This window comes from Vipera berus (genome assembly GCF_964194415.1).
Source record: "Vipera berus genome assembly, chromosome: 6".
NCBI classification, from domain to species: Eukaryota; Metazoa; Chordata; class Lepidosauria; order Squamata; family Viperidae; genus Vipera; species Vipera berus.
Genome location: NC_138208.1, coordinates 2753122 through 2779826, shown reverse-complemented (window position 1 = coordinate 2779826; position 26705 = coordinate 2753122). Strand labels below are relative to the sequence as shown.

At 47.6% G+C, this 26705-nt stretch overlaps 1 protein-coding gene across 1 annotated transcript in view; it reads left to right on the top strand.

Moving 5' to 3' along the window:
- Positions 1–26705, top strand: part of TSPAN9 (tetraspanin 9) — a 102258-nt gene that overhangs the window by 29089 nt on the left and 46464 nt on the right. The gene's annotated exons all lie outside the window — the stretch shown is intronic.

The window sequence follows — 26705 nt, the reverse complement described above, 5'->3', positions numbered from 1 at the left end:
GCTGTGCAGCCCTGAACCTCTGTGTAGGTCTGTTGGGTTCCATTGCTGAAAGCCGCAAGGAAGCTTGTCGGCAAAGGTGCTTTTCCAAAAGGCCACTATACTTACTTTTCTTTTTTTTATTGAAAAGTTTTAAGATACATTTTTAAAAACATAAACTCTCTCCCTCCCCCTCCCCTCCCCCTTACCCTCCCTTACCCTCCCCCCTCCCCGACTTCCCAGAGCTGAATACAGGGTATAAACTTTACAAACGTAAGCTAAAATATGTTAACTAACCAAAAAAGACACATTAAATTCTATCGAACTTTAACTCCCCTTAAACATACCTAAATTACTAATTACACTATACTTTCTTGTGTGTGTGTGTTTTTCCCCTTGAAAATCTTTTGCTTCTCATTCAAGAAGCTTCTTCAGTTCTGACTGACCGGTGGGGAATGGAAAGATTTACATTCTTTGCCCTAGACCCGTGGTGGCGAACCTATGGCACGTGGGCTGCAGGCGGCACACAGAGCCCTCTTTGTGGGCACGCACGTTGTCGCCCCAGTCCTAGGCCTTCAGCTGGTTTTTATAAAACCTTTTCACTTTAGGCTTCCACCACCGTGTGCAAAAAAAAAAAAAAGGTTCAATCAATCAATTTCAATTTCTCGCGGGAAAAAAAAAAGATCTCGCAAAGTTGGAATTGATGGATTGAACATTTTAGTCCCACCCAGTCTGCCGTTACCACCGAAGCCATGCACCGAGTTAAGAGTTTCCATCTGTTCCGTCTTAGAGGTGAGAGCTCTAGGCGGTATCTCTCTCCCCGGCTGTATATCTCAGGCTGCTCCCCGGTTCTGGCCGTTGTGAGAGAACGGGGATTGTCCCGGGGTTACCCAGCTCTAGTGGCAGAGGAGCTGGGTCTGCAGTCTGGATATTCTCCTTCCACTTTAAGATCCTCCCATTTAATTTATTTTGATATGGGTCTGTTTTTGCTGTATTAACCAATTATTATCATGGTTCTGAGGTACTCCAGCACGGTTTTACTCGCCCTCAGGGGTGCCCCCCCATCCTGGGTGCGACCCGCCTTACCTTTTAATCTGCCTCTTGATGACGGGCCCGATTGCTGGGACCCTGAGAGATGGCCGGGAAGGAACAGGGGCCTAAGATATAAATTTAATAAGAGGCCCCTGATTACTTTTTTAGCCAAATTTTTTGTAGGGTTAGGGAGGGGGGAGGGTTGTGGTTGGTTGGAGATGGGCGGTAATCCGCCAACTGTTGTTCAGGCCAGGCCCATGACAGATCGCGTTGAGGGGGAGCCGGGGTCGGTCATCTCCGGAGCTCTGGAGCGGGTCGTGGGATTGCCAATTCCCACGACGATAGGGAATGGCAGCAGGTGTAAGATCAGAGGGCCGTATCGACCTCCGGGAGGGCTTCTCCGCTATTTACAAGCGGTGAGGCGCTCCGACCCTCTGTCTTCGACCCAAGGTTCTGGGAGCGGGGATGTGCAGCCACCTGAGCTCCGGCTGGTGTACCTGAATGCCAGGTCCATTGCTAACAAGGCTCCTCTCGTCCGGGATCTGGTCGAGGGTGAGCATGCGGACCTGGCCTGCATCACGGAAACCTGGTTGGGCCCTGAGGGTGGTATCCCCCTGGTTGATCTTTGCCCACCAGGCTTCCGGGTGCTACACCGGCCTCGGACTCAGGGTAGGGGTGGGGGAGTGGCTGTGGTTATGAGGGAGATCTTATGTCCGCAGGAGGCCACCGTTCCTCAGATAGTCGGGTGTGAATCTCTCTTATTGAGGTTTGGTCCTAGGGCGCAGTTGGGCTTGCTGCTGGTGTACCTTTCGCCTAGTCGCGCAGCAGCAGCCCTGCCTGAGCTTCTCGATATCCTCTCAGGGCTGGTGATTGAGTTTCCCAAACTTATGGTTTTGGGAGACTTCAATCTACCATCCCTGGGAGGAGCATCTGAGTTAGCTCGGGAGTTCATGGCTTCCATGACGGCCATGGACCTGACGCAGGTAATTCATGGACCGACTCATGAGGGAGGCCACACCCTTGACTTGGTTTTCTTATCTGGTCGGTGGTTAGATGATCTTGGTGGGGGCTCCCCAATTGTTATGCCCCTGTCATGGACCGATCATCATCTCCTGCGGCTGGTCTTCCGTTTTGCCACTCCCCACCGTGGGGTTGTTGAGCCAACTAGATGGTTCCGCCCCAGGCGCTTAATGGACCCTGAGAGGTTCCAGGCAGCACTGGGGTCCCCACCTGCCTCCTCAGCTCACAGCTCGGCAGATGCCTTAGTGGAAGCCTGGGAAAGGACGGCCACGGAGGCACTTGACCGAGTTGTACCCTTGCGGCCCCTGACCCGGCGCAGATCCCAATGGGCTCCATGGTTCTCCGCGGAGCTCCGGGAGATGAAGCGTCGGAGACGGGGCCTAGAGAGCGTTTGGAGGTCCAGCCGATCTGAATCCGACCGATTGCGACTAAGAACCCATATTAGGTCTTATCTCGCAGCGATGAGGGTGGCGAGGTCTAACTACTTCGCTGCCCTCATCGCGTCCGCAGATAATCGCCCGGCCGCCCTGTTTAGGGTGACCCGCTCCCTCCTTAATCAGGAGGTGAGTGAGGAACCCTTGCAGGGGCGTGCCAAGGAATTTAGCCAACATCTGTCGGACAAAATCGCTCGGATTCGGATCAGTTTGGAGTCCGACTGGGCAGTATTGGACGATCAGGACACGAGCGGTCTTGTCAATGTCACCTGGGAGGAGTTCGATCCTGTAACTCCGGAGGAAGTGGACAGGATCATGGGGAGGCTGAGCTCCACCACATGTTTATTGGACCCGTGCCCTTCCTGGCTGGTTTATGCAGCCCGGGAGGGGACACGAGGCTGGTTCCAGGCGGTTATATCTGCCTCTTTGAGTGAGGGTAGTTTTCCCGCCGCCTTGAAAGAGGCGGTGGTAAGACCTCTCCTCAAGAAGCCTGCCTTGGAGCCGGCTGTTTTGAATAACTTTCGTCCGGTCTCCAACCTTCGCTTTCTTGCGAAGGTTGTTGAGAGTGTGGTGGCGCATCAGCTCCCTCTGGTCCTGGATGAAGCGGATTATCTAGACCCGTACCAATCGGGCTTCAGGCCCGGGTACAGCACGGAGACGGCATTGGTCGCGCTGGTGAATGATCTCTGGAGGGCTCGGGACAAGGGATATTCCTCTGTCCTAGTCCTATTAGACCTCTCAGCGGCTTTCGATACCATCGACCATGGTATCCTGCTGCGGCGTCTCAGGGGATTGGGAGTGGGAGGCACGGTTCTTCAGTGGTTCTCCTCCTATCTCCTGGGACGCTCGCAGTCGGTGTTGGCAGGGGGGCAGAGGTCGACCACGAGGCCTCTCGTTTGTGGAGTCCCTCAGGGGTCGGTCCTCTCGCCTCTCCTGTTCAACATCTACATGAAACCGCTGGGTGAGATCATTCGTGGTTTTGGAGTTGGGTATCATCAGTATGCTGATGATACCCAACTTTTCATTTCGACCCCAAACCACCCCAGTGATGCCCTCGACGTGATGTCCCGGTGCCTGGAGGCGGTCCGGGTCTGGATGGGGAGGAACAGGCTTCGACTCAACCCTGACAAGACTGAGTGGCTGTGCGTACCGGCATCTCGGGATATTCAGGATATCCCACCCCCACTATGGGGGGTGAGTCATTACCTCCTGTAGATAGGGCTCGCAACTTGGGAGTCCTCCTAGATTCACAACTCTCCTTAGAAGACCATATTGTAGCTGTGACTAGGGGGGCCTTCGCCCAGGTTCGCCTGGTGCGCCAGTTGCGGCCCTATCTAGACCGGGATGCCTTACGTACGGTCACTCATGCGCTCGTGACCTCTCGTCTTGATTACTGCAACGCTCTCTACATGGGGCTACCCTTGAAGACCACTCGGAGGCTCCAACTGGTACAGAATGCAGCCGCGAGAGTTGTACTGGGAGTTTCCCGATACTCCCATGTCACACCTTTGCTCCGCGAGCTGCATTGGCTACCAGTTGTCTTCCGGGTGAGGTTCAAGGTGTTGGTAATGACTTACAAAGCCCTTCATGGCATGGGTCCGGAATACCTTGGGGAGCACCTGCAGCTGGCGTCAACTTCCCTCCGCCCAGTACGCTCCCACAGAGAGGGCCTCCTCAGGGTGCCACCGGTCAAAGAATGCCGACTGGTGGCCCCCAGGGGGAGGGCGTTCTCTGTGGGTGCACCGGATTTATGGAACCATCTTCCGGTTGAGCTCCGGATGGCGCCCGATCTCCGCTCCTTCCGGCGCGATCTTAAAACCCATCTCTTTAAACAAGCTGGCCTGGCCTGATGGGACGGGGTGGGATTTTTATAATTGAACTTTAATTTTAACTTGTATCAATTTTATGGGCATTGTTTAATCATGTTTTAATAATTTTAATTTTTGTGTCTAGTTTTTATGTATTGCCCTGTTCACCGCCCTGAGTCCCCAGGGAGAAGGGCGGTATATAAATTAAATTAATAAATAAATAAATAATAAATAAATAATATTTATTTATTTATTTTATTGGATTTGTATACTGCCCTATTCCCGTAGGACTCAGGGCAGTTTACAGGGCAGTTCAAACCATGAATACAAAAAATTAAAAACAATTAAAACAATTAAATTAAAATTCAAGCCCCAAGAGTAAATCTAAAACCCAGTTAAATTAACAACCCCACAGTCTGGACCAAACAGATCGAAGAGCTAAGTTTTCAGGTCCCGGCGAAATGAGCGAAGGTCGGGGGCAGTCCTAAGTTCTGTGGGTAGTTGGTTCCATAGGGCAGGCGCACCCACAGAGAACGCCCTTCCCCTGGGAATAACCCGCCGGCATTCATTAACCGGCGGTACCCTGAGAAGGCCCTCCCTGTGGGGGCGCACAGGACGATGGGAAGATGATGCCGGCAGCAGGTGTTCCCTTAGATAGCCCGGACCCAAGCCATTTAGGGCTTTATAGGTCATTACCAGCACCTTGAATCTCACCACGCCCACCCAATGGGCCACGCCCAACCGGCACCCGATGATACATACGTGGATTTTGGGTTGCAGTTTGGGCACTCGGTCTCTAAAAGGTTCGCCATCACTGCCCTAGACACAAGCTCAGGTGCCCTCCAGCCCTTTCACCTCTGGAGGGAACTAAGGGCTGAGGACATCCAGTTGTGGTGCTTTTAACCTAGGCCAGGGGTAGGCAACCTCGGCTCTTTTATGACTCATGGACTTCAACTCCCAGAATTCTGGCTCAGGAATTCTGGGAGTTGAAGTCCACGAGTCATAAAAGAGCCGAGGTTGCCTACCCCTGGCCTAGGAGAAACGCAGAGAGGGAAGTGTCTGTGGAGATTCTCAGTCATCCCAAAAAGTGTTTTTTTTTCAGGAGCCAACTGGACTTCCTTGTTTTTCTTGGAAGACCTTGCTCTTCTCATCCCAGAAGCTTCTTCAGCTCTGACCGGATGGTGGGGAAATTCCCCACCATCCAGTTCCCCACCATCCGGTCAGAGCTGAAGAAGCTTTTGGGATGAGAAGCGCAAGGTCTTCCAAGAAAAAAACGAGGAGGTCCTGTTGGCTCCTGAAAAAAGCACTTTTGGGGACAACCAGGGCCTGGAGGCCTGAGAATCTCCGTAGACATTTAGCCATGCATTTTGGGATGAACGGTGCGGGAGGATGCACGGATTTCCTGGAAACATTGCAGACTAGAGGGACCGTCTGCGCTTCAGTCTGAAATGCAGACCACACAGACTCATCCCCCACAGCCTTGCCCTGGTCTTCAACAGGGAAGGGACCCAGGGCAGGAAACATCCTGCAGCCCAGAAGGCTCCACGCCCCTTTGGACCGCTCAGGTGATCCTGAGGACACGGATTAACCTCCAAGGGGCCTCAACGACTCTCTAAAAGAAGGCAAACGACCAGCTGTCTGCAAGGAGTATAAATCCTTCCGTTCCCCACCCTCCAGTCAGAGCTGAAGAAGCTCCTGGGATGAGAAGCGAAACGTCCTCAAAGAGAGAGAGAGAAAAAAAACAAGACCGTCCAGTTGCCTCCTGAACAAAGGCACCTTTGGGGCAGAGAGGGAAGGTTGCAAGATGCAGCCGGACACAGGCAGGGGTGGGGTGGGGACTGCCCTCCGTTGCCAAGCGTCTTCTAAAAGGCTCCCCAGGCTTCACTGCAACGCTCAGGGGTCTCTTTGGAGCACGGCTGTGGCTGCCACTCTCCCGTCCTTCCTCGTCGCCCTCTTTCCTTTGCTCCGATTCGTGGTCGGCCGGAGAAACGGGCAACATCATAGGCAACCGTGATCTGTTGAAAGGCCTCCGTCTTCGCCCTGAAAGCATCGGTTACAATCCTTCCCAATACAAGGGGGGGGGGCCTTCTCTGCTCCGGGGAGGAGTTTGAACAGCTGGAAAGGAGGGTGTCGGAGGTGTGAGTTGCCAAGAGGGGGAGGGGGTGGGTTAATCCAGAAAAATTGTACGACCCACCCACCGGCAGCTCGACGGCCTGTCTGAGGAGCCTGGCTTACCCCCCCCAGCCCCGCCCTTACCCCCAACACCCCCCCCTGGTTTCGTTCATGGCAGAATCTCCATCCTACTAGCAGGAACGTCAAGGCATAAAAGGGTGTTGCAAACGGGCCAAGCTGCACGCTGGGTTTTATGCCCTCTTTCTTTCTGGGTTGCTGAGTGAACAGAGGGGTCTTAATGCGTGTCTGGCAAGTCCCGGCAAATGATCTGTCTCCGATTCCCAGTGCACATGGGGTTTATTGTCTGTTTTAAACCCAGAGTAAGATTTGTATCTGCATTCCGAGCACATTTGTATTAGGCAGCATCCAGATAATCTGTACCCAACATTTAAGGGTACCAAAAGTCTCTCTCTCTCCCTCCCTCCCTCCCTCCCTCCCACTCTCTCTCTCTCTCTCTCTCTCTCTCTCTCTCTCTTTTAAAAGGAGAATATTTGTAGCGCAGGGTTGAAATCAGGAGTCCTTGGTGATCTCTGAGCTTGGTGGTTTTCTTGAAGGCGTTTCATTATTCAAACTGGGTGACATCATCGGTGCTAGAAGGGAGTAGGGTTTGTGAAATGATGGAGGAGGAGGAGGAGGACGGTGGGGTCCTTGATGCTCTCTGATCTTCGTGGTTTTTCTGGCAGATGTTTCATTACCCAAACTAGGTAACATCTCAGTGCTACAAAGGAGGTTTGTGGAATGATGGAGGAGGAGGAGGAGGAGGAAACCGCAGCTTTGCTTGCTTGTGTGAACCAGTTGATGGCGTGCCACAGCCCAGTACTGGTCCATGGACCTGGGGTTGGGGACCCCTGATCTACCCATCTGTTCAGTTCTTTCCAGACCAGAGAAGGACTGAAGCAGGAAACATGTTTCCGTTCCCTTTGCTTACCATATCCCCTTTTTTCTTAATTATCCGGGCTAGAGCGTCCCTCTCCATGATAACAGATGCCTAATTTACAACTCTGGAGTCACAGGCAACCGTGATCTGTTGAAAGGCCTCCATCTTTCCCACGCTGTCCTTCTTTTTCCTGCCCCAGAAACTTTCCTTCCACAGTTGAATTCGCCACCCTGTTTTTAAGGCACGGTGCGAGAACTGGCTCTTCGCACTAACCGTGTGTCCCGCCCTGCGTATTTCTGCGTTGGACGGACCTTTTCCCGGTGAATGCAAATTTTGCATTTGTTCCTATTAATTTTCGTTCTGTTAATTCCAGTCCATTTCTCTAACCCAGAGGCCCCCCAACCTTTTGGGCACCAGCAGGGACCACCGCTTCCGTGGAGAGAGTTTTTTCCGCGGACCGGAGGGGGGCGTGGTTTTTGTGTGCTGCCTGCATCCCGCGGAGGGGGCTTGGCTTCTGTGCGTGGACCGGTTGTTGGCGTGCTGCAGCCCGGTACTGGTCCACAGACCCGGGGGTTGGGGACCCCTGCTCTAACCTATCAAGACATTTTGAATTTTGTTTCTGTCTTCTAGCACAGCGGCCCCCAACCTTTTGAGTACCAGAGACCAGTCCCACGGAGAGGGGTTTTGTTCCGTGGACCGGAGGGGGCATGGTTTCGCGTGCTGCCTGCATCCCACGGATGGGGCTTGGCTTCTTTGCATGGACCGGTTGTTGGCATGCCGTGGACCGGTGCCGGTCCACAGACTGTGGGTTGCAGACCTCTGTTTCCCACATTTCTATCACTGTCTTGGATGAGGAGATGCAGAGGTTAGTTTCTGAATTGGCAAAGGAGGCAAATGACCCGACATTTGCGTCCTTTGCCAATTCAGAAACTAACCTCTGCATCTCCTCATCCAAGACAGTGATAGAAATGTGGGAAACGGCAAGAAGAATTTTGTGGCCACCCACTCAGTTGAGGAGGATCATTAAGGCCACTCCTTGAGCACCATGTTCACCCTGTCATTTAATTCTCACGCCAGGCAGCCAGGGATAAATGGACTTCCTCAAATGCTTTGCTAAATCAAGATTTATCTACAGCCTTCCCACCATCTATTAAGGAAGTTAGCTTGCTTAATGTTCTCTTGAAAAATTCATGCAGACGTCTGGTGCTCAGTGACTGGAGCTCAGGTTTGTAGAACTGATCTTTTTCTCCATGACCTGCCTTTGAGTCTTCCCGGATTATCAGTGCAGGTCGTCCTCCGGTTACGACTGCAATCCAGCCCAAAATTTATGTTGCTAAGTGAAACCTTTATTGAGTTAGTTTTAAGACCTTTTGAAAGGCCTTTTCTGTTACAGCTGTTAAGGGAATCTGGTTTTGCCCTGGACTTGGCTTGTCAGAAGGTCGCAAAAGGGGATCGCATGATACCCTGGGATGCTACGACCATCATAAAGACAAGTCAGTTGCCAAGCATTTCAGTTTTTGATCAAGTGACCAGGGGGATGCCGCAACGGTCGTAGGTATGAAAAACAGTCATAAATCACGACGACAATGACGACAACGATGATGACGACGACAACAACAACAACAACAATAATAAAAGTTGGAAGGGACCTTGGAGGTCTTCTAGTCCAACCCTCTACTCAGGCTGTTTTAACTTTGAACAGTCACTAAATGAACTGTTGTAAGTTGAGGATTATCTGTATTTGCTAGTTCTTGCTTTTGAAGATACAAATATTTGTCCTTTGCCAATTGTTTAGCACTTGATCATCCATCCAGGAATTCTCATGGTTAGAATAGAATAGAATAGAATAGAATAGAATAGAATAGAATAGAATAGAATAGAATAGAATAGAATAGAATAGAAAATACAGAATAGAATAGAATAGAATAGAATAGAATAGAATAGAATAGAATAGAATAGAATAGAATATACAGAATAGAATAGAATAGAATAGAATAGAATAGAATAGAAAATACAGAATAGAATAGAATAGAATAGAATAGAATAGAATAGAATAGAATAATAGAATAGAAAAATAGAATAGAATGGAATAGAATAGAATAGAATAGAATAGAATAGAATAGAAAATACAGAATAGAATAGAATAGAATAATAGAATAGAAAATACAGAATAGAATAGAATAGAATAGAATAGAATAGAATAGAATAGAATAGAATAGAATAGAATAATAGAATAGAAAAATGGATTGGAATAGAATAGAATAGAATAGAATAGATAGAATAGAATAGAATAGAATAGAATAGAATAGAATAGAATAGAATAGAAAATACAGAATAGAATAGAATAGAATAGAATAGAATAGAATAGAATAGAATAGAATAATAGAATAGAAAAATGGAATGGAATAGAATAGAATAGAATAGAATAGAATAGAATAGAATAGAATAGAATAGAATAGAATAGAATAGAATAGGAAATACAGAATAGAATAGAATAGAATAGAGAATAGAGAATAGAATGCAGAACAGTATAGAGTAGAGTTGAGTAGAATAGGATAGTATAGAATGCAGAATAGAATAGAATAGAATGCAGAATAGAACAGAACAGAATAGAATGCAGAACAGAACAGAACAGGACAGAACAGAACAGAATAAAAAGAATTGGAAGGGACCTTGTAGATTATCTAGTCCAACCCCTTACTCAGGCAGGAAGCTCTATACCAGTTGAGACAAATGGCAGTCCGGTCTCTTCTTTAAAAACTTCCAGTATTGGAGCATTCACGACTTCTGGAGGCAGGTGGTTCCACTGGCTAATTGTTCTCACTGGCGGTACAGAAAAGTTTGGCCAGATGATCCGCAGAGACCTCTAGGATACAGTTGGTCGCTCCTGAAGATGAACTCACACAAGAGGCTCCGTCTCTTAGCCCCACTCTTCAATTCTCTGCTTTCATTTCTTTCTTCAGAGTTACCTGGCGAAGCACCTGGAATCCTGCACCGCTGGCAGATTTCTTTGTCCCCTGTTTAGACGTTGCCCTGTTCATTAAGGGGATGCCGGGTGAATTTCCCCTCCCACCCTCCCTCCTCTTCCTTTGATTTTCAGCATTATTGAAGAAGTGCTTGGAATGGCCCTCGGCTTCCTTCCCAGCCTCAATTTATTCTCACCTTTATTCTTTCTGACAGCATCTCGGCTATTATGGATTGTGTATATTTGCCCTGCTTGACTTCTCCTACTTTCTGTGGATTACAAAGTCCGGTCTTTTGTTTCAGAACTTCAGTAAGCACTTTCCCCCCCCCACTTCATTGGAATTGCTTCTAATCTCTTCTCTTCTCTTCTCCTCTCCTCTCCTCTCCTCTCCTCTCCTCTCCTCTCCTCTCCTCTCCTCTCCTCTCCTCTCCTCTCCTCTTCTCTTCTCTTCTCTTCTCTTTTTTGTAAATAACAGACGCTGATCTTAGGCTCTCTCCTCTTCCCATTACTTTTCTCCAGCTATGGAAAGCTACTTATCGTTACTGTTCTGCGTTTGCTAAAATCCAACTCGCTCTGTGTTGTGATTCAGGGTCAGCCTGTGGGTTCGGCAGTTGGGTCGGACGACTCAGAGGAGGAGGAGGGGGGTGTTGAAGAGCTTGCTGAGGGGGTTGAAGATCTTGCTGATGAGAGCCCTCAGCCATGCCCCTCCCACTTGGTCACCACGGAGACCCAGCTGTGTGAGCCTGACAGCGTGGATGAAGATGACCCACAGCTGGCCCTGTTCAAGGACGCCCGACACAGGAGGCAGTCAATTAGGAGTAAACAGAGGAAGGCAATGGGGCTCCTCGGAAAGAGGCAGAGAGAAGCCACGCCCTGAACTCTATATAAGGGGAATGTGTGGGGAGGGCTGGTTTGCTGAAGGCAACCGCTTGGATAGTTCGTGTTTCTTAAAGCTCCTGTTTCTTGGTTTGTCTTGTTCCGTTTGTTTTTGTAGCAATAAATTTGGCAGGCGTAATTCCAGCCTCTTGCCGTTTGTAAAGGGGTTGTCCCTGCCTTTTCTGCAGGGCCGGTAGCAGTCTGGTACAGAACACTCTAGTCCAGAAGGTGCATTGGACGTCACTGCTAGCTTCCCTTAATGCCGACGTCTCGGCCATTACTGGCTTTTATGTCTACGGTTGTCCCAAAGGTGCTTTTCCAAAAGGTAAAACCGGACTTCCTTTTCCTAGGAAGGGGGTTTCGCTTCTCATCCAAGAAGCTTCTTCAGCTCTTGACTGAAACAGCGGAGGGTGGAAAGGATTTGTATTCCTTGCAGTCATCTGGTCGTTGGTACTCTTTCTGAGGATCGTTGGGGCTACTTGGAGGCTTAGCTGTGACCTTTTGTCTTTCAAATGTAGAGGGACAGGCTGGATCTCGTCCTGGTTCAGCAGCCCATCTGCATTTGAAGGACAAAAGCCACTTTCTTTGAAGGCAGAGACATCCACATTTTGGACAGAGCGGGACCGCTGGCTGGAAAGAGGGATCAAAGAGGTCCTCTGCATGAAAACTGAACAGCCCTCTCTCAACAGAGGGGGAGGGATACGACACCACCCACCTCCTGTCGACAAGACGGTCCTTTCAGCAGTTCCTTGCAGAGGGCCCAAAGGGGCTTTTTCGAAAGGCAACTGGACTTGCTTCGTTTTTTTTCCCCTCGAAGAGGTTTCTCCCCTCGTCCAAGAAGCTTCCTCAGCTCTAACTCACCTTTCCATTCCCCGCCAGTCAGAACGGAAGAAGCTTCTTGGGCGAGGAGCGAAACCTCTTCCAGGAAAAAGCAAGAAAGTCCACTTGCCTTTTGGAAGAGCGCCTTTGGGGCCACTCTGACCTGGATGACGGAGAACCTCTGTGGACAGTTTTTGCAGACTTTGGGAGATTCCTGAGTTGAAAGGAGCTATTTTGGCCAGCCCAGGGCAGCCTGTTACTATTTCCTTTGTTCCAGCGCACACAATTAGCCCAGGGCGTCTGGGAGCCCTCGGCTGCTGTCTCTCTGAATTTGGATCATCCTGGCTGCCCTGTTCGTTCAGCGGGATCCCGGCTCATCCGAGCGAGGGAGGCCAAATAAGGAAGTCTCACCATATTTAGGAATGAACTCCAGGAGCTCGTAAAAAGATTCACCGCTTCAGCAGATCCGGGGAGCTTTCAGAACTGGGAACGCTTCCCGTCTGTCAGATTCTCCCATCTCTCCTTGTGGAAACACCCCTTCTGGGTTTGACAGACAGTCAGCAGGACAGCTCAGGAGGAAGAGCAGAGCTACAGCACGGGGATCCCAAAGGAGCTTTTTTTTTCTTTTTTTTCCCAGGAGGCCACTGGACTTTCTTGTTTTTCTTTGAAGAGGTTTTGCTTCTCCTCCCAGAAGCTTCTTCGGCTCTGACCGGATGGTGGGGAATGGAAAGACTTATACTCCTTGCAGACAGCCGGTCATTTGCATCCTTTTAGAGAGTCATTGAGGCTACTTGGAGGTTTATTTGTGTCCTCAGGGTCACCTGAGTGGTGCAAATGGGTGTGGAGCCTTCTTGGAGCTGCTGAAAGGACCGTGTTGTAGACTGGAGAGAGAGGATGTCGTATCCTTCCCCCTCTGTTGAGAGAGGGCTATTTGATTACGACATCCTTTCTCTCCAGTCTACAACACGGTCCTTTCAGCAGCTCCAAGAAGGCTCCACACCCATTTGTACTACTCAGATGACCCTGAGGACACAGGTAAGCCTCCAAGTGGCCTCAACGACCCTCTAGAAGAATGCAAATGACCAGCTGTCTGCAAGGAGTATAAGTCTTCCCATTCCCCACCATCTGGTCACAAAGGCGAAGAAGCTTCTTGGAGGAGAAGCAAAACGTCTTCAAAGAAAAACAAGAAAGTCCAGTTGCCTCCTGGAAAAAGAACCTTTGGGACGACCAGGACCTACCTGGAGGACTGAGAATCTCCATAGATGTACAGCCTGGGGACCAAGTAGGGTGGACTTCCTTCCAGGGGGATGTGCTGATCTACAGCCTAGGGACGACCGATTCCTCCGCCACACTAAAGGCTCTAGTGTGAAGCCTGCTTTGGGAGGGGAAGGGTCTTCTCTTCTATATCTCAGGTAAAGTCTGTAGAGTTCCCCCCCAAAAGTGGGTGGATTGAGCAAAAACAAAAAGGGACTGAACCAGTGGAACCACCGGCCTCCAGAAGTTGTGGGTGCTCCATCACTGGAAGCTTTTAAGATGAGACTGGACAGCCACTTGTCTGGAATGGTGTAAGGTCTCCTGATGGAGAGGGGGCTGGACTAGAACACCTCCAAGGTCCCTTCCAAACTGTTATTCTGTTATTTCAATGTATCTCCAGTCGCGCCATCCCATTTTGCCTGGCGGAGTTCCTCCAGGCTAAGGCAAGGATGGGCATCTTCAGCTGAAGATGCCCTCCTGGCTTGAGGACAGGTGCTTTCACCTCTCCCAGACAGAAACTTAGAATGAAATTCGGAGAGGAGGGGAAGTCACCCGGAGATGTTTCCGTAGAAGCTGAATTTGGGTTCCTTCATGGAACAGAGATTGAAGACGATGCCTCAAAGGGCCTGGTCCGTCTCTTACGTTTCTAGGATGCACAGAATAGAAAGCTGAAGGCAAAGTTAGGTAGGTAGCAACTAATAGTAGGAGAAAGGCAAAGCACCATTTAAATGGTGGAATTGAAAGCATCTCAGATGTGGTCCAGAACAGGACATCTTCTCCACTTAGTGGCCTTCTCTCTTCTCTCCTCTCCTCTCCTCTCCTCTCCTCTCCTCTCCTCTCCTCTCCTCTCCTCTCTTCTATCATTTCTCTTCTCTTCTCTTCTCTTCTCTCCTCTCCTCTCCTCTCCTCTCCTCTGCCTTTTCTTCTCTCTCCTCTCCTCTCCTCTCTCTTCTATACTTTGCCTTCTCTCCTCTCCTCTCCTCTCCTCTCCTCTCCTCTCCTCTCCTCTCCTCTCCTCTCCTCTCCTCTCCTCTCCTCTCCTCTCCTCTCTCTTCTCTTCTCTTCTCTTCTCTTCTCTTCTCTTCTCTTCTCTTCTCTTCTCTTCTCTTCTCTTCTCTTCTCTTCTCTTCTCTTTCCTCTCCTCTCCTCTCCTCTCCTCTCCTCTCCTCTCCTCTCCTCTCCTCTCCTCTCCTCTCCTCTCCTCTCCTCTCCTCTCTCCTTTGCCTTCTCTTCTCTCCTCTCCTCTCCTTGCCTTCTCTTCTCTCCTCTTCTTCCTCTTCTCTACTCTACTCTACTCTCTTCTATCATTTGCCTTCTCTTCTCTTCTCTCTCCTCTTCTCTTCTCTCTTCTATCCTTTGCCTTCTCTTCTTCTCTTCTCTTCTCTTCTCTTCTCTTCTCTTCTCTTCTCTTCTCTTCTCTTCTCTTCTCTTCTCTTCTCTTCTCTTCTCTCCTCTCCTCTCCTCTCCTCTCCTCTCCTCTCCCCTCTCCTTCTCTCTTTCCCCATTCTTTCTCCTCTCCTTCCCCCTCTCCTTCTCTCTTTCCCCCATTCTTTCTCTCCTCTCCTCTCCTCTCCTCTCCTCTCCTCTCCTCTCCTCTCCTCTCCTCTCCTCTCCTCTCCTCTCCTCTCCTCTCCTCTTTTCCAGCCTCAGTTGAAACCAACGGAGGGATGTACCTGGTGAGTGGCCCTAGGGTACATTTCAGATTAATTGTGACCTGTGAGTAAGAGGGAGCAGCTGATCCAGCGGTCTTGTTGCGTTTCCTGTCAGAGGCCCCCGGAGGGGTCTGGGATGGAAGTGCCAAAAGGGCTTGCTCATGGGAACTTCTGAATCCCCTTCCTTCAGCTCCAGCTGTTCAGGGGCTCCAGCCCTCCTCTCCTCTTTCTTCCTGCAGCTGTTGCTCCATCGGGAGGGTTTCAAATGCCAGACTCCGCCTTCCGGCCAGCGGGCTGACTTCTGCTCCGGAGGGAATAAACTCTGGGCCGATACCCACGTGGGGCCTAGTCTCTCTGCAAGCTTCTTCAGTCGCACAAGTCTGCAAGATAACTGGGATGTTGAGTCCTCGGCCCATGGCCACATCTGAGCCCAAAATTTCCATTGCTAAGCGAGACTGTTGTGAAGTTATGTTTGCCCCATTTGACGACCTTTCGTGCCACGGTTCTTAAGTGAATCAATAGCTTATCCCCAAAAATTGTGGGCACTCCATCACTGGAGATTTTTAAGAAGAGACTGGACAGTCACTTGTCTGAGACGTTTTAGGTTGTCCTGCTTGAGCAGTGGGCTGGACTAGAAGACCTCAAAGGTCCCTTCCAGCTCCTATTCTATTCTATTCTATTCTATTCTATTCTGTTCTGTTCTGTTCTGTTCTGTTCTGTTCTGTTCTGTTCTGTTCTGTTCTATTCTATTCCATATTTTCTATTCTATTCTGTTCTGTTCTGTTCTATTCTATTCTATTCTATTCCATATATTCTATTCTATTCTATTCTATTCTATTCTATTCTGTTCCGTTCCGTTCCGTTCCGTTCCATTCCATTCCATTCCATTCCATTCCATTCCATTGCATTCCATTCCATTCCATTCCATTCCATTGCATTCCATTCCATTCCATTCCATTCCATTCCATTCTATTCTATTCTATTCTATTCTATTCTATTCTATTCTATTCTATTCTATTTATTCTATTCTATTCTATTCTATTCTATTCTATTCTATTCTATTCTATTCTATTCTATTCTATTCTATTCTATATTTTCTATTGTATTCTATATTTTCTATTCTATTCTATTCTATTCTATTCTATTCTATTCTATTCTATTCTATTCTATTCTATATTTTCTATTCTATTCTATATTTTCTATTCTATTCTATTGTATTCTATTGTATTCTATTGTATTCTATTGTATTCTATTCTATTCTATTCTATTCTATTCTATTCTATATTTTCTATTCTATTCTATTCTATTCTATTCTATATTTTCTATTCTATTCTATTCTATTCTATTCTATTCTATTCTATTCTATTCTATTCTATTCTATTCTATTCTATTCTATTCTATATTTTCTATTCTATTCCATATTTTCTATTCTATTCTATTCTATTCTATTCTATTCTATTCTATTCTATTCTATTCTATTCTATTCTATTCTATTCTATTCTATTCTATTCTATTCTATTCTATTCTATTCTATTCTATTCTATTCTATTCTATTCTATTCTATTCTATTCTATTCTATTCTATTCCATTCCATTCTATTCTATTCTATTCTATTCTATTCCATCCCATGCCATATTTTCTAATTCTATTCTATTCTATTCTATTCTATTCTATTCTATTCTATTCTATTCTATTCTATTCTATTCTATTCTATATTTTCTATTCTATTCTATTCTATTCTATTCTATTCTATTCTATTCTATTCTATTCTATTCTATTCTATTCTATTCTATTCTATTCTATTCTATTCTATTCTATTCTATTCTATCCTATCCTATCCTAACCTATCCTATCCTATCCTATCCTATCCTATCCTATCCTATCCTATCCTATCCTAGTGAATCTGTCTTCCCCATTGACTTTGCTGGTCAAACGGTCCCAAAAGGGAATCACATGATCCCAGGACACCTCAAGCATCATAAATATGACTCGGTTGCCAAGCGTCTGAATTTTGATTGCATGTCCGTGGGGATGCTGCGTCGGTCGTAAGGGTGAAAAACGGTCGTAGGTCACTTTTTTCAACGCCGGTGTAACTTTGAACGGTCCCTAAATGAAATGTCGTATAGTTGAGGACCAAGTGTACAGAAAAGCCAGGGCTGCAAAGCACTGTGAAGCGGTATAAATGCTATTGCTAGTGCTATAGAGCAGGGGGTTGGACTATAGGACCTCCAAGGCCCCTTCCAACTCTGGAAAAACCAGCCAGACAAATAGCCAGTTTTCTGGCTATAGGAAGTCAGCCTGCTGATGCATCTTCTTCCAATATAGCTACAAAATTCAAGATTTTCGTTGGGTCAAAGTGGTCCCATCAAACGAGCCCAAATGAACATAGATGAACATAGACTAACCGAGTTGGAAGGGACCTCGGAGGTCATCTAGTCCAACCCCCTGCTCGAGCAGGGAACCCTGTACCACTTCAGACAAAGGGTTGTCCAGTCTCTTCTTAAAAACCTCTTCAGGTACAAAGTTTCCGTGTTATTCGTTCGGCCGTCATTCATTCATTTAAACCTTTTGGCTGCTTTTTTTTTTCTTTCCCCAGCCCGAAAGATTTCCAAGGCGCTCTGTGAAATAATAAAAGTCAGTTATTTCTTTGGGCTTTTCAATTAAGAGAGAGAGAGAGAGAGAGAGAGAGAGAGAGAGAGAGAGAGAGAGAGAGGATTTTCAGCGGAAAACAAACGAAGCGGAAGAGAAACCGGGAAGGATTGCAAGCCTGGTATTGTGGATGGCTGAGCTGGCAGGCAGCTCCTGGACTTGGTTGTTCTGCCAGCTGGACGGTTAATTGCGTAATTGTAAGGGAAGCCTCAGCTGGCTGGCTCCAGTTATGGGGCTGCCTCTGCTTCCCTCCCTCCAGCAAGGGAGGGGGTGATGAGCTGTGAAGCAGGAGGGGTCAGGAGCTGCCGTGTATTGGTGGGACATAAGAAGAATGAATCAAAAGTTGGAACTAAGATTGCCGGAAGAAATATCAACAACCTAAGATACGCAGATGATACCACTCTAATGGCAGAAAGTGAAGAAGAACTAAAGAGCCTCTTGTTGCGAGTGAAGAAGGAGAGTGCAAAACTTGGGTTGAAACTTAACATTAAGAAAACCAAGATCATGGCATCTGGCCCTCTCAATTCCTGGCAAATAGATGGGGAAGAAATGGAGGTAGTGACAGATTTTATTTTCCTGGGCTCCAAGATCACTGCAGATGGGGAATGTAGCCAAGAAATTAAAAGACGCTTGCTCCTCGGGAGGAAAGCCATGGTAAATCTAGACAGCACACTAAAAAGCAGAGACATCACCCTGTCAACAAAAGTGCATATAGTCAAGGCTATGGTCTTCCCAGTTGCAATGTATGGCAGTGAAAGTTGGCCCATAAGAAAGGCTGAGCGCCAAAGAATTGAGGCCTTTGAACTCTGGTGCTGGAGAAGACTCCTGCGAGTCCCTTGGACTGCAAGGCGATCAAACCGATCAGTCCTAGAGGAGATCAACCCTGACTGCTCTTTAGAAGGCCAGATCCTGAAGCTAAAACTCAAATACTTTGGCCACCTAATGAGAAGGAAGGACTCGCTGGAGAAGAGCCCAATGCCGGGAAAGATTGAGGGCAAGAGAAGACGGGGACGACGGGGAATGAGGTGGCTGGATGGAGTCACTGAAGCAGTAGGCGTGAGCTTAAATGGACTCCAGAAGATGGTAGAGGACAGGAAGGCCTGGAGGAACATTGTCCGTGGGGTCGCGATGGGTCGGACATGACTTCGCAGCTAACAACAACAAGAAATAGATCCATCCACAGACCTTCTGCCGTGGCCAGCCTTGAAGGCCAGCACATGAAGAGAAGGACCAGGGGAGACATGATAGCCGTGTTCCAGTATCTCAGGGGTTGCCCCAAAGAAGAGGGAGTCAAGCTATTCTCCAGAATGCCTGAAGGCAGGACAAAGTAACGAATGGATGTTGAGACTTTGGGGAAAGCGCAGAAAAGAGCAACAAGGATGATCAGGGGACTGGAGGCTAAAACATACGAAGAACGGTTGCAGGAATTGGGCATGTCTACTTTAATGAAGAGAAGAACTAGGGGGTGAACACAATAGCGGTCTTCCAATATCTGAGCTGTCACAAAGAAGAGGGAGTCAAGCTATTCTCCAAAGCACCTGAAGGCAGGACAAGAAGAAACGCCGTGGTAAAGCCACACTTGGAATAGGGCATCCAGTTTTGGTCACCACGATGTAAAAAAGATGCGGAGACTCTGGAAAGAGGGCAGAGAAGAGCAACCAAGATGATCAGGGGACTGGAGGCTAAAGCATATAAAGAACAATTGCAGGAATTGGGTATGTCTAGTTTAATGAAGAGAAGGGTGAGGAGTGACATGAGAGCGGTCTTCCAATCTCTCAGGGGCTGCCCCAAAGAAGAGGCAGTCAAGCTATTCTCCAAAGCGCCCGAAGGCAGGATGAGAAGCAACGGATGGAAACTCACCAAGGAGAGAAGCAACCTGGAACTAAGGAGGAATTTCCTGACAGTGAGGACAATTAACCAGTGGAACTCCTTGCCCCCAGAAGGTGTGGGTGCTTCAACAATGGAGGTTTTTAAGAAGAGACTGGACAGCCATTTGTCTGGAATAGTATAGTATAGGGTCTCCTGCCTGAGCAGGGGGTTGGACTAGAAGACCTCCAAGGTCCCTCCTTCCAACTCTTTTATTTTCTTACCCGCTTTCTTTGCTGCCCACGTGGGCAGAAGCTCACGGGCGAATACATTGATTTCCACACACAAAGCCTTTGTTCAGAGGGTTTACGTTTTATGGCCAGGGTGCTCGTGGGAAATTTAAAAAGAACTAACACGAAGGAAAAGTTTGTTTTAAAAAGCCTGGCTCCGGGGATGTTGGCAGAACAGTGAATATTGAGAAACGCCATGAAAAGTGTGTTGAGAAACCAACCCCCCCCCTGCTTTAGAAGAAGTTCCAAATGACAGAGGAGAGGGGTATTTTTAATTGACTTTTAGACAACCTATAAAAAAAGCAGAGAGGCTGAATTGCTGTCGCCTCACTTAGGCATAATCTGCTTATCTCTTCTCTCCCTTATCATTCAACCAAAAAAAAAAAATCATTAGGGTGGCGAGTTTGAGCTGCTACCTAATTCTCTGGCTTGTGGGTCAGACCCGACCCACCCAAACGAGCGTTTGCTGGATTGGGCAAAGCAAAATCCATCTCTTCCCCGAAGGCTGCCTTTCTCCTGGTTTATAATCCAAGCAGGATTAGTTGCCTTAACGTACACAGCCTGCCAGGCAAGTAGGCAGTGCCTGGAACACACAACTCGCAGATGAATGGTGCAGTAGAGTGTGTTTCTTGAAAAGTTGGTTGATTTGCCTTTTTTTCTAAGTTGCCTTTTTGCAGCCGGGCGACGCCTGGCATTGTGTAAATCCTCAACTTGTCTTTGCAAAGGGCCAGCTCGTTCTTTTGAAAGTCTTAGGTGCCTTCCATTCTTGGCAATTCTGCAGTAATATCTTCCATATCTTCCAAGAAAGATACCGCAGATAGATGATGATTTTTATTTTTTTAATCCCATTTATATCCCGCCCTTCTCCGAAGACTCAGGGCGGCTTACAATCTAAGAAGCACAAATCAATGTGCTTAGCAGTAGCCTTCATTCTATGTATATGCCTGCTTATTAGGGCTTTCGCTCCCCCCCCACCAAGCGGCATTATTACAAAGTCAGCTTATTGCCCCCAACAATCTGGGTCCTCATTTTACCTACCTGGGAAGGATGGAAGGCTGAGTCAACCTTGAGCCTGGTGGGACTCGAACCTGCACTAATTGCAGGCAGCTGGTGTTACTTAAGGAGGCATTAGCCCACTGCTCCACCAAGGCTCTCCTGATGATGATGATGATGATGATGAAGATGATAAAACAGAATAGAACCGAACACAATGCAGAACAGAACAGAACAGAATAAAAAGAGTTGGAAGGGACCTTGGAGGTCATCTAGTCCAACCCCCCTGCTCAGGCAGGAAACCCTAGACCAATTCAGACAAATGGCTGTCCAGTCTCTTCTTAAAAACTTCCAGTGTTGGAGCATTCACAGCTTCTGGAGGCAGGTTGTTCCGCTGGTTAATTGTTCTCACTGTCAGGAAGTTTCTCCTTAGTTCTATAGTTGCTTCTCTCTTTGCTTAGGGAAGGGAGAGAAGGAAGGAAAGAAGGAAGGAAAGAAGGTAGAAGAGAGAGAAGGAAGGGAGAGAAGGGAGGAGGGAGGGAAGAAAGGAAGGTGGGAGAGAAGGAAGGAAGAGCAGTCATAAAAAACTCTACAACTTTGGGGGTTAACCACTTCTCTTTCACTCTAAATTTACTCCATGATCTCACCTTGTTGATCCTGGTGTCCCCTGTTCTCAGAGAGAGATTGCCCAGCATCCAGGGAGCTTTTAAGGAAGGTTTCGATAGGATGACACATCATCTCAGCTGCTGCCTCCGATTTCTAAGGAAGGATTATTCTGACTTAGAAGCCACCGTTTGGGTTTCTCCCCTCTCCCCGTATCCCTCCCAGAAAAGCTACTTGTAATGTATAAATTTAATTACGGGGTAGATATCCCCTTGGGCCACTCACATTCTTGTCGTTCTTTTCTCACAGGAAATATATATATATATCTATATATCTCAAACCACTTGTTAGCGAACGTGTCTGCCTCTCTGACACTTCCTGCCACCCTAAAAAAGGGGTCCCTTTTTAAAAGAGGGGAGGGAGCGAAGGAAATCTCGACGTGAAGGTGAGCCACAGGGGTGATGCCTGGTGTGGGGTGAGGTTGGATTTCCCCAGAGGACAATTTCCGGCCTGGTTGTCCTTTGGGAGAAGGAAATTCTTCTTTTAGGGGAATGTTGATAAGGACATGCTCAATCCAGAAGTCAAGTTCAAAAGGCTTTGACCACCAAATGAGGACTTCTGGTGGAAGATCCCAAGGCTGAGAAAGATGGAAGGTGAAAGGAGAAGGGGACGGCAGAGGAGAAAATGGTTAGATGGAGGTGCTGATGCAACGAACGTGAATTTGGGCAAGCTCTGGGAGATAATGGAGGGCGGGGGACGGGGGGGGCTTGGTGTGCTAGAGGAAGAGTTGGATACGACTTAGGAACTGAACAACGTTAAGAGGGCAAAGAAGAGCGACAAAGATGATCATGGGACTGGAGGCGAAAACGCATAAGGAATGGTTGTTGGAATTGGGACAGTCTAGTCCAGGGGTAGGCAACCTGGCTCAGGAATTCTGGGAATTGAAGTCCATGAGTCATAAAAGAGCCAAGGTTGCCTTCCTCTGGTCTAGTCTAATGAAGAGAAAGACGAGGGGGGACAGGATAGCAGTCTTCCAGTATCTCAGGGGCTGCCCCAAAGAAGAGGGAGTCAAGCTATTCTCCAAAGCACTCCAAAGTCTGACAACGAAAGTTAATCGGAGAAGCCGGCTTCGCTTAACAACCAGGTGACTAGCTGAACCCCTGCAGTGATTCACTTAGTAAGTGTGGCAAGGAAGGTGGCAAAAGAGGGACAAACTCACTTCGCCAAGTCTTCGTAAGTCGAGGACTTGCCTGAACTGAAACCGCCACGTGCAACATTGCAGGTTGACTGTCTGGATTGAAATTATGATAACTAGAAGGCGGTACAGAGCAATATCTTCCGTGGTGCCTGTTGCTGGCTCTCCAAACAAGGTGCAGCGACGTGTAGTCCTCAACTTAACGACCGTTCACTTAACAACCGTTCAAATTTACAACTTACCTGACAAAGGGGACTTACGGCCCAGAGCTTTAGGAGGAAGTTGAATATAGTCAAGCCGTTTCAGGAGAGGACTTTTTTTCATAAATCCAGTGCCGGGATTAAACCGGATTCCATGGGAGAAGAATCCGTAGGAAAAGGGAGGCCGAGCTGGCTGCAGATTCCTCCAATGGGTGATTTAAGTTTAAGGAATGGGATGGATTATCTGCATCTGTCTTTGTAGCCGGACACAATGCAGGTCAGAGAGCGGAGCCCGTCTTGGACTTTTCTGTGAAGAGAAATGGTATAAAGTAGCCAGAGAAGATATTTTAGGACTTCTTGAGAGACAGCACTGCAATAAATCACCAGGTCCTGACGGCATCCACTCGTCCTCCGGGCAAAACTATGCAACTTGCAACTGTGTCCCTCAACTTGGGCTGAGTGCCAGAGAGTTGGACGATAGACAAGGTGGCACCAGCTTCCAAGAGGGCAGCCCAGGAGAGCCCTAGGTGATTCTAGGCTAGAGTTAAGATTAGGCTTTAATTGACAAATCCAATATATGTTTGGGAGAGCTGTTTGGAAGGACCGTATTAGCCGATCTGGTCAGCTTTGTCTCCTCAAAAATCTGGCTCTCCAAATAAGGGACATCTCCTTGGTGGTTTGGAGAACAGAAGCTCCAGGACAAGATCATTCATTGCAGGCTGGCTAAGTGGCAGCCTACAAATGACTCTTCTTCCTACATTTAGTGCCCAACAATCAAAACATCTCCCCCTTTCCTTGTTCCAGATTCTCAGTTTTAGTCTTTTGTTCCTTTGTCCTTTTGAGGCTAAACAATCCGTGTAAGGTATGCTCTCCGGCCAATGTTTAACCACCTTGCTAATTAGGATATATAAAAAAAATATGCTTTGGGCAGATTAGTATTGATCGGAAAAGAAAAGTTGTCCGGTCAGGTACGTGACGTCTCTAGGTGACCCACTGTTGCTCCAGAAGTAGAGTAGGACCTGTTCTGTACTTGGATAGAAGAGTGCCAGAAAATGTTGGGTGTCAAGAATGAAACTTTGGCAGCAAAGTTGCCATTAGAGTAAAGGGGGCGAGGGGAGGCGTTGTTTTAGAATCGGTTAGATGGAGAAACAAAACTTCTATGATATCGTTGAAGACAGTGAGAGCCTGAAACCTTTCCAAGGGCACCGTAGCAGGTGTGGAGAGGAAGCAGACGGTTCCCGTAACAAAGTGAAATTGTTCACATGGACTAAGGGAGCGGTTTGGGGGTTTGGCCGGAGAAATTATTGTTTTCGTTCTACGAACTGGTGTCTGGGAACCCCAGAGTTAGTTTGGCTTCGACATTACCGTGCCGTTGTATTCAGTAAAGAGTAAGATTTTCCGAAATGGGATGAAGTTGGACTTTTACTTAGATACTTGAGCGGGATGTTGACAGTTGGGCTAGAATGTCGGAAAGAAGGCAGTGACAAGAATAGATGGGAATATCCATGAAGTTGTCGGGTGTTGAACTTAACTCACAAGGGCATAACCCACAGCCGCATAGTGGAGAGAGCAAGGAGCTCAGAAGAGCTTGTCCCTAAATCCTCAGGCTGTAAAGCAAATGGCGGGAGCCTTGTACTTTCAAACTTGTATGAGTCGGTTAATGTAGCTTTACAGTAAAGTCAAATTAGTTTATCTGGTTGGGGTTTCCTGTCTGCATGATAGCAGTCTTCCAATATCTCAGGGGCTGCCCCAAAGAAGAGGCAGTCAAGCTATTCTCCAAAGCATCCGAAGGCAGGACAAGAAGCAACGGATGGAAACTCATCAAGGAGAGAAGCAACCTAGAACTAAGGAGAAATTTCCTGACAGTGAGGAAAATTAACCAGTGGAACAACCTGCCTCCAGAAGTTGTGGATGCTCCAACACTGGAAGTTTTTAAGAAGAGACTGGACAGCCATTTGTCTGAAATGGTATAGGGCAGGGGTCTTCAAACTTGGGCCCTTTGATGACTTGTGGACTTCAACTCCCAGAAGGAATTTTGGGAGTTGAAGTCCACAAGTCATCAAAAGGGCCCAAGTTTGAAGACCCCTGGTATAGGGTTTCCTGCCTGAGCAGGGGGTTGGACTAGATGACCTCCAAGGTCCCTTCCAACTTCATCATCATCATCATCATCATTATTATTATTATTATTATTATTATTATTATTATTATTATTATTATTATTATTATTATTATTATTATTATTATTATTATTATTATTATTAGCTTTACTTGGTAAGGCTGACAGAGGCTGAATTGCCCCAAATCAGCAAAGTAACTTCCAGTGGAGTTGGGTTAGGGTGGTTGATGTAAGTTGCATAGTGGATCATAATGGGAAGGTGCTTTCGACTCCAGAAGAATACAAGACAGGATGCAATTGGGTCAGTCCCCTGGAGGTCTCATTGCAGAGTTTCCCAACAGAGCATCTTCAGAAATAGCAGCACGCTTCTGGGACCCTTGGCGATATTTTGAGTTCTTCTCTTGATAATATCCACCGGGGACAACGGCAGAATCTGCGTCCCGTCTTATGCATCAAAGTTCATTGAAGTTTTGAATAACTGGGGATTTCAGGATTGGTGGCAATGTTTGCAGACTTTTTAGGTAAACAATGCCTGCATTTTGTTTGAAGTGTCTCACTTATCGGAACCATGACAATTGGCTTTAAGGGTAGCACGTTGGTTGCCATCAACCAGTTAAGAAGTTCCTAAGGCAGAGCTCATAGTGGTCAGATCTTCAGGTATGGTTAAAAATAAAAAGAGGAAGAAGGGGCACTGGACGTGGTGATGGCCAGAAGCTAGAACTCCGTAATTCTTCTTTTGTGTCTGCCTTTTCCTCTTTCAGAGGAATTGTGGAGCCCTATTTGGTCATTAAGGGACGCGGTGGCTCAGTGGGTTAGGACGCTGAGCTTGTCGATCAGAAGGTCGGCAGTTTGGCGGGTCGAATCCCGAGTGCTGCGTAGCAGAGTGAGCGCCTGTTACTTGTCCCAGCTTCTGCCAACCGAGCAGTTCGAAAGCACGTAAAAATGCAAGTAGAAAAATAGGGACCACTATGGTGGGAAGGTAACAGCGTTCCGTGTGCCTTTGGCGTCTAGTCATGCTGGCCACATGACCACGGAGATGTCCTCGGACAAGCGCTGGCTCTTCGGCTTTGAAACGGAGATGAGCACCGGCCCCTAGAGTCGGAAACGACTAGCACGCGTGTGCGGGGGAACCTTTACCTTTACCTTTATTTGGTCATTGTTATGCCTGGAGGAATGAAATCAGAATAACAGAGTTGGAAGGGACCTTGGTGGTCTTCTAAACCAACCCTCTGCTTGAGCAGGAGACCTTATACCATTTCAGACAAATGGTTGTCCAGTCTCTTCTAAAAAACCTCCAGTGAGGGAGCACCCACAACTTCTGGAGGCCAGGAGTTCCACTGGTTAATTTTTCTCACTGTCAGGAAATTTCTCCTTAGTTCCAGGTTGCTTCTCTCCTTGATTACTTGATTAGACCTGCTGCTTAGGACACTTGAGGATGGAGTAAGAGAATGTAACTAATTGGAATGAATTACTTTTCTAAGGCCAGTTGCATAGCCTCCCAGAGTAGTGAAGGAACTAAAGGATTCCAGAACTACTCTCAAGTAAATCTTTGAGTCCTCCTGGAGAGATCCAAGAAGACAGGAGGAGATCAAAAGCGAATCCAGGAAACTGTAGGCCAGGGGTCTTCAAACGTGGCCCTTTTATGACTTGTGGACTTCAACTCCCAGAATTCCTCAGCCAGGCGTGCCTGGACTGCTCCAGGTTCTGAATCAATGTCTTTGTGAACATTTGGATAGGTACACCAACAGCAGCTTGCCTAGAGTTAGGGCTAGGTTTGCCAAAACGATGTGTGCCAAACTAATCCGATCTCCTGGCTTGACAGAGTTACGAGCTTAGTAAATAAGCAGAGTACCCATTTTGCAGAGTGCCTCAGGATATGCTTCGGCATAACATGGTAAAATATTGGCTGGATGATACCACCGTATGAAGGATGATTTATACCACCGTAGCAATGATGGCTGCGACAGA